Here is a 12,343-nt window from a genome sequence, read left to right on the forward strand (position 1 = left end):
CGGTTTTGGGCTTCCGAATTAGTGACTGGTTCGATTCATTCAATATGGTTCGACCAGTGCGGCTCAACTGGACCCTTTCTCCATAATTAATTAAAAATAATTTATTTAACCCAAATTAAATGGGGAATAAATTAAAATTAATTAAATTATGAATTAATACACATTTTTTGGACCGTCTTAGGCTGGAAATTCGTATGCCTCGATACTTCAAATTGCTTCCCGGTTTTGTGCTTTTAGCAGTGTCAGCAGAGCCAATTTTTGCCTTTTGCGCTAATCTGTCGAAAATAGTCAAAATTAATCAAAATTGAGTATAAAATTAACTAAATTCACCATGTTCATATTTTTAACAAAATTTAATTATTTTATAATATTTAATTATTTTTCGATAAGAATTTAACTGGATTTGCATGAATTTAAGAATGGGTATGAAAAAGTATATAAATTTTTGTGTTTCCATGCTTGCGGATGGATATAAAAATAAATAATATAGTGCAAACTTTTATAACATGCGAATTCTATTGATAATGCAAGCTCTGATTTTTGCTAAATAAGATTATCATGAAATGCTAGGTGCGATCTCAACTGTAATGCGAGCCAATTATATTTGTGCATTGTAAAATATTGTGAACCATGTTAACTTTGCGAATTATATTATTATGCGAACTGTGTTAATTTGGTAATTTGTATTAATATGATGAACTGTATTAATTTGCCAAACTGTGGATTGTGAGATTTTGAGCTGTATTGTACGTAAACTAAGTTATTGAATGCCCTATGCTAAATAAAATATGCAAACTATAATTTATGTGAGCTATGGCATGAATGATATGTTAATTGTGATTTTGAGTGCAATATATGTTGCATGAAATTTTTATTATATACAAATCATGCTCTATTGCGAATTGTGAATTACGAACTATGTTATATTGTATGAGCTTTGTTTAACTGCGAGCTCTATTATACTGAATATTGTGAATGTGTTAAAATAGACATGTTGGCATTGGGACCTTATGGAACCATTGGATATAGTTGGCATGCCATAGGGTTGTGAGTACTCACTCTTTTTATTGTGATGGGCATTGTGGCCCAGAAATACATTAGAGATATAATGGAATGATGAGCATAGCTTCATTCACCGTAGATAGCTCAGTGTGTTTGGAAAGTGTGAGCATTTGTGCTACCCTTACATCGAAGACAACGCAGAGCTCTTTTGAGTCAGTAACGAGGCGTTATATGGAGATCCATTTGTCCAATATGTGGTGATAGAGTCCCATATATGTTTCATAATCACAAAAATGTCAATTTATCATTATTTGAAATATATGAGTTATGATGGAGTATGAACTATTATTTTGCATGAATTATTATTCAGTATGAACTAATATTTCATATGAACTATTATTTTGCATGAGTTGTCATTTGGTATGAATTGTTATTTTATATGAACAGACGTTTGATGCGAATTGATAATTTATGTGATCTGCCAATTTTATGAGAATTACTTATTATATGTGCACCACTTATTTTATGAGAACTATTGTTTCGTGTGAGTTACTATTTTGTGTAGACTATAATAATTTGTGAATCATTATAATATGTCACCTTTTAACCTGACTGATGTGTTTATTCGTAGTAATTTAGCTTGTGAAGAGGTGGGGAAGTGAGCCATCCAAGTGATCCAAAATGAGACTATATCTGGGTATGTTGTTGTGTTCCTGAACCCAATGTGGAAGGCAAGGTGGGACCAAATTTTGGGATTTAGTATTAGACTTACTTATAATTGTCGAGTTGTAATTGGACACTATGGACTCTTTAATTGATTGGTTTAAAACTTTTATCATTGTGTTAGATAGATGATTGAATGATGGATTATGATTGTTTGATAATTGGTTTGAATAATTGTTCGACTAACTTGCAAGTACAGGTTGAAGATTCGATGAACATCGAGGTAAGCCTTAGATGTTTTATGTGTGGTTTGGATACAAACATGTGCTTGGTATGCATGAGATGTAACACAAAATTTGGTCAAGACATTTAAACTGTTAAATGCTTGCTAACTAATTAATTAATAATGTTATGAGGTTGTGTGAGATGCTTTTGTAAATTTTCCAAAATAAGACTTATACGTTTAATCCTACAATGCTATTGCTAAAATTTGTGAAATGGAGTTTTTCCCAACATATTACTATATATTACGTTTTAAATCTAATTATATGTTTTTAAACCAAACAGTTTTCCTAGTCCCTACAAATATAGCCTTTTAAAAATACCCTATTGCGTCCATGTATGTTTAATTGAATTTTTTGAGGTAATTGCTAGTTAAATACTAAATTACGAATTAGTCTTGTTGTTTATTTGATGTTCAGAGTAGCACAACGGAAGCATGATTTTAGGATTTTAAGTATTCTCTGAATGATTGCATGGTATAATTGGCGGGATGGTGTGGTTTTATGGTGTTTTGATGGAGAGTCACTTTGGTGACTAATGTGACGTTCGAAATTTGGGTCAGACCGTCCCGACTGAGTTTGGAGCGCCACATTCCTAACTAAAGTTGGATATGGAAAAGGGTAAATTTACAATTTATTCAATGAATTATTAATAACTTTATAATTTTTTACTAAATTATTAGTAAATTTATAATTTATAATTATTATATACAAATATTTGAAGGAAATTAACAAATTTGACTTGACAATATAGGTTTTATTGTAATAACTGATTTCATTCTAACCATTAACATGAAAAATTTCTTCACGGTGACTAATTTCCTTCTTGTTTAGCACCTAATTACATATACATCACGTTTGTAATGATTATTTTATCTAATTAATAATTAAAGAGATATGCTACTAGATTGTCTTATAATTAAAGACTTATTACCTCATTATATAATTTTAAATATTGAGACTAAATTTTTTAAATCGAGATATTATACAAATTAAATCTTTAATATTACATAATAATAATTTGGAATCTTTAGAATAATATGTTTTTCATGAATTTAAAAAATACTAAACGCCGAATTAGAGTTAACAATTACAAAGAACACCCGATAAATTGATTTTTTCCTATTGGCCTTTTCTTTTAATCACACAAACCTTAAGTGATGTCAACTATTATTTTATGTGTAATTTCTGTGTATAACCTAATAGGTAGATGAATGATCAATTTATAATGATAAACTTTTAATTCGATATGTCCATCAAGTAACCGAATGAATAGATAGAATTTAACTTCTATTAAAAGTAATATGTTTATCCCCTTCAAATTGGACCACATTATCTTAGACTTAATTGAGTCCACATAATTAGGCTAAAATCTTACATCCTTCTATTTGGCCCAATAAGGTAGAACATAAACTTTAATAGAATAAACAATGAGTGCACATAAAAATAACATTAATCATAATTACTGTTATGAATATCTCATTAAGTGGACGTCCATAATGATCAAGATAAAGTTTTAATATACTTTAAAATCTAATAGTTATTAGAATTAGATCTCAACTTCTTTTATACTTCTTATGCCTATAAATAGAGACTCTGATGAAGCATTGTAATCACCCCTTTTGATCAATAAGTTACATTCTCTATTGCTTTCATATTTTCTTTGTTCTTTATTCTCTCAATCTCTCTTTATTTTATAACATGTTATCAGCACGATCTTGCTCAAAGTGATGCAAAGTTTTTACAGGAAGTTTCTTTTAGTTTCATATCTGATTATTATTTTTCATTCTTCTTTCATTATATGTTATCATTGTTTTGATTAACTTATTTTACATTTTGTTTTTAAGGATGGTGAAAGATTTGATATCGTTATCCATATGAAATCAAGAATATTTTCGAACTATCTCATACCTTCTAGTGACGACAATGATGTTAAAGATCTTCAGGTATATTTTACTATATTTTATTTATTGTTTATTATAATTGGAGGCTAATTATGACAACATGCATAGATAGATTTTGATTTGAAATCTCACACATGTTTGCGATGGTAATTATGAAATAAAGAATCTATTGGGATGTCTATAAGTCCGTCCTACTAAATTTGTTACATTCCTAGAAGTGAATGTAATCATAAAGAAAATAAAAGATACACTCATGGACCACTAAAAGTGGGAACATAGTAATAAATAAGAGAACAATGAGAGTTCTTAAGATAACTTTTCAAGATAACTAAAAGTGGTTTTGTCCCATTGCGTTTTCTTGGTAAGGTTTTTAATAAGGCAACATATTATACATATTATAGATTGTGTACTCTTTTTCCCTCTCGTTAGATTTTTATCCCACAAGGTTTTTCCTAATAAGGTTTTAATGAGGTACATTATCTACCAATGGACATCCAAGGGGGAGTGTTATGAATATCTTATTAAGTGGATGTCCATCATGATCAAGATAAAGTTTTGGTATACTTTAAATTCTAATAGTTATTAGAATTAGATCCCTACTTCTTTTATACTTCTTATGCCTATAAATAGAGACTCTGATGAAGCATTGTAATGTAAGACCCCTTTTCTATATTCAACGCCGGAACAGGGCTTAAGGCATTACCAGACTTACCATACAAACAATCATACAATTCCGAGCCATAAATTTGCGTTCAAATTAAAACCATTTGCAATTAATCATAAAGTCCCTAATACGAGCCTACGAGGCCCAAAACGTGCATTGGAAGTGGTCCAGGATTAAATCAAGAACTTTAGAAATTTTTACAAAACTTAGAAAATTTTTCTACTAACCAGGAGTCACACGCCTGTATGATCAGGCCATGTGGTCATACACTCCCGTGTCCCGACCCTGTGTAACTCTTTGACTTGTAACTCATGAAAAAATTGAGGCCACACGGCCAAGTCATACGCCCGTGTGCTAGGCCATATAGAAAATTGATTTTCATAAAATAGGTGCAGACTTCATACGGCCAGGGCACACGCCCGTGTTCGAGGCCGTGTCATCCACACGACTAAGACACACGCCCGTGTCTCTGCCCGTGTACTCAATTCTGAGCATTCTATTTCTCAAAATTAAGGTGCAGGGGACACACGGCTAGAACACATGCCCATGGGGCAGACTGTGTGTCACACATGGCCTAGACACACTCCTGTATATCTACCCGTGTGGACAAAATAAAGGCCATCTACCAAGCCATTTGTCACCCTCATTTACACCTGCACGCACACAAGTTCAATGGCATAATCCATGGCATGTTTAAGCAACCAAAACATCCAAAATCAAGGCTAAATCATATCATTCATTACCAACACTTATCATATTTACTTTAGCATAATTTACCAAATCAATTCTTACCAAACTCACATTCACAAGTATCAATATGAATATTGTCATTATGCATAATTCTACTTAGGTTTCCTAGCACACCCAATGACCCGTCTCATCCATTTTACAAGTCATTTAACCATAATAAACATATAGTAACCCATTACAAAACACACACACAAAAAAAGAAGGCATTAACACAAATACTTATATAAATGGGCTTACAACCATTTTAGCCAAATAAGTCAATTACATGGCTAAATACCAAATCACCTTAAACAAATATAAGCCAATACATTTGGCCAAATCAAATGACACATATAACAAAAAAGACCAAGTCCCTATACATGTCATACTTTCAAAATACTAAGATCAACAATACCCAAAATGAAAGTTTGATAATGTGATTCGAATTGTAACACCTCTAACTTGTAACCGTCACTAGAAAGGTTAAGAGGCATTACTGGACTTATAACTGAATTCAGAATAATCATTTATCAAATGTCATCTCATTTCAGTAACTATCAATCATTCATATTCAATATTTACCCAAATCAAGCATACAAAGCTTTAATCATGTATTTGGGACTAAATCGTTAACATATTAAACTTCATAAACTTAGAAAATTTTCAACATTTCAAGTGTCACACGCCTGTGTGAACAGGCCGTGTGCTTCACACGGCTAGTAGACACGCTCGTATCATAGACAGTGTGAATATAGGGCATACATACTGACTTGTGTCACACGGCTAAGGACACGTCCTTGTGGCAAGTCGTGGGAAAATTAGGGAGGTTACTAAATTGGGTCACACGGCTGACCACACGCCCATGTGCTAGCCTGTGTACCATACACGGCTAGTAGACATGCCCGTGTGTCTAGGTCCTGTCAAACTTGTAGGGTATATCGACTTTAATTCAAAAGGGTACCCTAGGGGACACACGGTCGTGCAACGTTACCGTGTGTGCACACGGTTGAGACACATGCCCGTGTCCCTGCCCGTGTGGACAAAAATAGGCTATTTGCAAAACCATTTTGCCACCTTAAAAACACAAGCATTTACAAGCATAATTGATCACATTTTCTCAACTCAGTAGGTAGCCAAAATATTCATTTCAATACACATTATAGGCCATATCAAACCTACCAATTATATATCCAAATACCTATTTAACAATATGCATAATCCATTCATTTAACAAACACATATTAGGACTTTACTTACATAATTTCATTCAATCATTCCTTTCCCAAAACACACCATAATTGAGCACTTCAATTCAACCAAACCATAACATCAAAATAAGCCAAATTACATGGTTTACTTATACACAGAGTATACCAAAGTCATGATATCAAGTAACATAACTATCATTCTTAAAACTAACCTATACATGCCATATTTAAAAATTCACAAGTTCAAAAGTACCAATCAAAAATTGGATAGTGTGATGTGCAATTCCGACTTGTCCGGAACGAGCGAGCTAACTAGCCTCTATAAAACATAGAAAAAGAAACAGAGTAAGCTTTATAGCTTAGTAAGCCTGTATAATTCAGAATTAAACTTACCCCTTTATACATAAGCAAAGAAACATAAAAAAATTCCAAAAATTCAATTAAATAACACCTAAACACAAGTATACATCATATGTTAGTCATTTGACAAATACATGAAACTATCCATTAATACAAACTTTGCATTACTTCAAATTCACATATCATATACAACATTAGTAACATTTATAATCTATAACTTATCCGTATAAACAATATTTATGCCCATTGAAACTATTAGAACTTCAAAGGATACTCGAGTGAACAACGTCATTAATCCGTCAATTCATTATCATATATGCTCTTTTGAGCCATGATCGATAAGCTCCTCCTGAGCTGATGGAAAATAAGCTTTATAGAGCTGAAACGGCAAGCTCTATCGAGCTGAACAGTAAGCACATACGAGCTGAAACGGTAAGCTCCAATGAGCTGAAAATAGTAAGCCCTTATGAGTTGATATATATCGGTAAGCTTATATGAGAAGTGGTGAGTTCGCAACAAATGCAGGAGCTCGACCAAAACGATAAACTCGGTACCATGTCACACATATCAATGAATTAATACGGTTCAAACAGGGTTCGGTAACATATACTTGATAAACCATAAATTATATATATTTTTACCCCATATTTAATGCGTTTTATCGATGATTTCTTATTAGAAATGGTGAATTCGATGCTTCTAATGCTTTAATTTCATGTTTTATACTTAGGAGAGCATAGGAGAGCGAAAGGAACAAGAAACGGGCCAAAAAGGGAGAAAATGGGCCAAGGTACGAAATCAACACGGCCTGGACCTCCTCATACAGGTAGACCACACGGCCATGTCAATTTGACAGGCTCGAGCACGGCCTGAAGTAATCGAACACGGGCGTGTCCCTGCCGAGCCCAAGTCGAGTCCAATTCAGAAAAGGCTAACTTTGAGGGCTTCTAGGCATTCCAAAGCTTATAAATACACCCTAGAGGAGGAAGAAAAGAGAGACGGAGAATAGGGAGTAAGGAATTACTCTAAGGAAGCCGATTGATCCATCTCAGAAGTCGAATTCATCAGCAAGACTGAAGATCTCTCCCCAATTTCCCTTCAGGAGTTTTGGGCTTTCTTTATGTTTTGTATTCTTTATTCTTCTGAGATGTTTTCTTATTTAGTTATGAACTAAAACCCCTAAATACCTAAGGGGAATGAAACCTAAGACGAATCTTGTTATTATTTTCTGAATCGCATGATAAATATTTAACTTGTTCTTAATTATGTGTTCTTAATTCTTGTTTTGATATCCCGGATACTTGATTCAAGACATGCTCTTATTCGGAGGAGGAATAGACCTGTCTAAGAGTACATTTGCCATAATTAAGCGGAGTTGATTGCGCGCCTAGACATAGGGTGACAAGATTTTGCCGGATTAGGGTGAAACCTAATAAGGGGATCCATAGATCGAGTTAATGCAACCCTAGAGTGTTAATTAGAGAAAAGTATCGGTTATTCAATCTAGGGATTAGATGTTATTAGTCTTGAATAGGGATAATAACATAACTTAGGGATCTCTACGGAACAAGTTGAATGAATAAATCATCCAATTCGCAACCAAAATAACAAGTAAAGTTTAGGTGAATTTTTCCTTAGGTATTGTCTTAAGTCAATCGATTTTTCCTAAAAGCAATTTCCCAATTCTTTTCTCTGTCGTTCTTAGTTTAGATAATTAGTTAATTAAAACAAAACCTCTTTATTCTTAGGCTAGATAATAAAAACACAGTCATTACTAGTACTTTTAGTTTCTTTGGGTTCGACAATCCGGTCTTGCTAAAACTATACTACTATTCGATAGGTACACTTTCCTACATCGCAATAATAGTTAGTTTAAGAACGAGTAATTATAAATATTAAAAACTTGTCACGAAACCATGCGATCAAGTTTTTGGCATTGTTACCAGGGAACTAAGATATTAGGAACGCTCAATTTTTATTACTTTAGCCATTTATTTTTCTTGCAATTTAATTTAATTTTATTATTATTATCATTTATTAACCTACTCTTTCTTTCTCTTGGCAGGTTTTTATAGTTTATGACTAGAAGAAACCCGTCGGGACCATTACTTTTTGACAAAGAAATTGATCGTACAGTTCGTAGAAACCAAAGAGAAATAAGGCGCAGCTTAAGATGCACGGAGAACAAGCAAAAAGATGATACTCAACCCTCAACTGAAGAGATGGCTGAAAACCAAGGCAATCAGCTACCTCCTGCAATTGCGGTTAATCAAAATCCTGCTCCACGCACTATGTATGATTATGCTAAACCTTCTTTAACAGGAACTGAATCAAGCATAGTTAGACCTGCTGTAGCTGCAAATACTTTTGAATTAAAACCTAACACTATTCAAATAATACAACAATTTGTTCAGTTTGATGGCTTGCAGGATGAGGATCCCAACACTTATTTAGCCAACTTCTTAGAACTATGCAATACATTTAAAATTAATGGCTTTTCTGATGATGCCATACGTCTTCGGTTGTTTCCCTTTTCATTGAGGAACAAATCTAAACAGTGGTTGAACTCGTTACCACGAGGGTCAATTACTACTTAGGAACAAATGACCGAAAATTATTTACTAAAATATTTTCCGCCGACTAAAATGGCTAAATTACGTAATTATATCTCTTCTTTTGTGCAGATGGATTTAGAAACACTCTACGATGCATGGGAGAGATACAAAGACCTTCTGAGAAGGTGCCCTCGCCATGGGTTGCCGCTTTGGCTCCAAGAACAAACATTTCACAATGGTTTGAATCCTTCAACCCGGCAAATGGTTGACGCAGCACTGGGCGAAACCATCAACAATAAAATACCAGAAGATGCCTATGAGTTTATAGAGGAAATGTCATTGAATAACTATCAGTGGCAAGTCATGAGGATAAAGCCAGCGAAAACAGCCGGCATTTATAACGTCAATTCGGTCACCATACTTTCTAATAAGGTAGAACTCTTGAATAAAAAGATTAATGGTTTTCTTAGTTCTTCATAGGTTCACCCAGTAATGCAGTGTGAAGCAAGTAGTGGTGGAACAAACCATTCGGAATACCAACCTTATGGCCACACCATGGATATCGAGCAATTAAACTACATGGGTAATAATCCTCGACCTTAAAACAATCCATATAATAACACTTATAATACAGGTTGGAGGAACCACCTCAATTTCTCGTGGGGCGGTCAAGGAAATCAAAGACCACAACATCCTCCGGTCTACCACAACCACCCTACCAACAGGAAAAGAAGCCAAACCTTGAAGAGATGCTCTCAAAGTTTATATGAGTGTCAGAAACTCATTTTTTAAACACCGAGACAGCATTTAAAAATCAACAAGCGTCGATCCAAAGCTTCGAAACTCAGATAGGCCAGCTTTCCAAACTAATCTCCGAATGACCACAAGGTAGTTTGCAAAGTAATACCGAACCTAACCCAAGGGAACAACTCAACGCAATTAATATTCAAGATGACGAAGGAGTCATTGAGCTTGAACCAAAACCGAGGCAAGAAACTATGGTAAGCAAAGGTCAAGGTGAGGTAGATCAAAATACAAACAAACCTGTGACTGTCAAATATAAACCTCGTGTGCCATACCCCAACGCGACAAGGAAAGACCGCTCAGGTGAACAATTTGGTAAATTCCTTAAACTCTTAAAAAAATTACATATTAACTTACCGTTTATTGAAGCTCTATCGCAGATGTCAAATGCAATGAAATTTTTAAAGGAGCTTTTAGCAAATAAGCAGAAGTTGGACAAGGCGTCGCATGTAGAGCTGAACACAGTTTGCTCGGCCATTCTCCAAAATAAACTACCCAACAAACTAAAAGATCCAGGGAGCTTTACTATTCCTTGCTTAATTGGTAGTTTAGATGTTAATCATGCATTAGCTGATCTAGGGGCTAATATCAATGTCATGCCTTACAAAATGTTTAACCAACTAGGTCTTGGGAAACCCAAACAGACTAGGATGAGTATTCAATTAGCAGATAAAACTATAAGATTTCCTAGAGGTATTATTGAAGATGTGCTAGTTAAAATCGATAAATTTATATTTCCCGTTGACTTTATTGTTCTAGACATAGAAGAGGATACCAACACTCTCTTAATTCTAGGAAGGCCTTTTTAGCAACTGCTAAAACCATTATTGATGTTGGCACAGGTGAACTCACACTCCGGGTGGGAGACAAAACAATCACCCTTCAAGCTCGCAATTCTGGTAACACATCAAGAATTGAAGGTGATCATTTAAACCATTCTACTAAAACTAACAATATGGTGCAACCTATTTTGCAGAAAATAAGTCTGAAGGAAGCACACGAGTCATTCTCAAGCACTAGTAGAGGACCTGTTCATGAAGATCAGAGATTACAAATTGAGGAACTCGATGAATGGCGGACGCACAAACCAAGAACACCCGACAAACCAAAACTATGCCAAAACAAGCCCAATACCTCTCTAAATCAACTTAAGGTTGGTGATAAGGTCTTATTAGATGCCGCCGAATGAGGAAATCCCTCTTACGGTACTCAGTATTTTTCTATTCAGTACGGTGGAGGTGAGTCATCCCAAGTTTGGCACTTTTAAGGTAAACAACACCCTATTAAAACCTTATTTTGATGAGATTGATAGGAGGAATGAGGAGTATAAACTCCTTAAACCACCATGACCATTCACTGGAGAGGTAAGTCGAGCTTAGACTATAAATAAGCGCTTCTCGGGAGGCAACCCGAGCACTAACAATATTAATTTCTTTAAATTTTGGTATTTAACTCCTAACTTATTAATAGAAATCTTGAATACAGGTGTTTTCACAGAGACACGGCCAAGCACACGGGCGTGCTTAAGGCCGTGTGAAAACAGGACAAGGATTTCCCCAACACGAGCTACGATAAAATACCACAGCCGTGCGATATGGCCGTGTTCGAGCCTGCCAAAACAACACGGGCGTGCCACACGCTCGTGTGGAAGAACAGTGGGTGAACCTGTTAAAACAACACGGGCGTTCGACACGCCTGTGTGGAACACCTGTGGTCGAACCTGTTAAATTAACACGGGCATAGGGCTTGCACACACAGGCATGGGAGAAGCGAACGAAGCTAGACATGGCCGTGCGATACGATTGTGTGAACCCATACGCCCGAGGAACACGGGCTTGTACTAAATGTCAGACGCGCCCAAATTTGAAATTCGCGAATCACACGGGCTGAAATTGGGGAACATGGGCGTGTGCCCTGGTCGTGTGGCCCAAAATCTATAAATGCCCTACACTATTCACTTTCTTCCCTATTCAAAAACCCTAACCCTAGCCGTTGCAACTCCACACGGCCTCCTTGCCACGCCCGTGCGCCGCCTACAACTCCATTCTCGACGCCAAATCTCTCCCCTTAGCATTTGTTAACTCCTTTTTCTTTTATTTCATTGATTTATAATGCTATTTATCATATTAATCTATATTTTTCATGATATTTCCATATTGATAATCACATAAAT

General features: G+C 35.1%; 1 non-coding gene across 1 annotated transcript; it reads right to left on the minus strand.

Annotated features, from left to right (window-relative positions):
* Positions 1 to 9,462: 9,462 nt before the first annotated feature.
* On the minus strand, positions 9,463 to 9,569 carry LOC128285778 (small nucleolar RNA R71). The gene has a single exon (XR_008276328.1). It is a non-coding gene; the product is annotated as a small nucleolar RNA R71 (small nucleolar RNA).
* Between the last annotated feature and the right edge of the window lie 2,774 nt (positions 9,570 to 12,343).

This window comes from Gossypium arboreum, chromosome 12, assembly GCF_025698485.1.
Source record: "Gossypium arboreum isolate Shixiya-1 chromosome 12, ASM2569848v2, whole genome shotgun sequence".
Lineage (NCBI taxonomy): Eukaryota > Viridiplantae > Streptophyta > Magnoliopsida > Malvales > Malvaceae > Gossypium > Gossypium arboreum.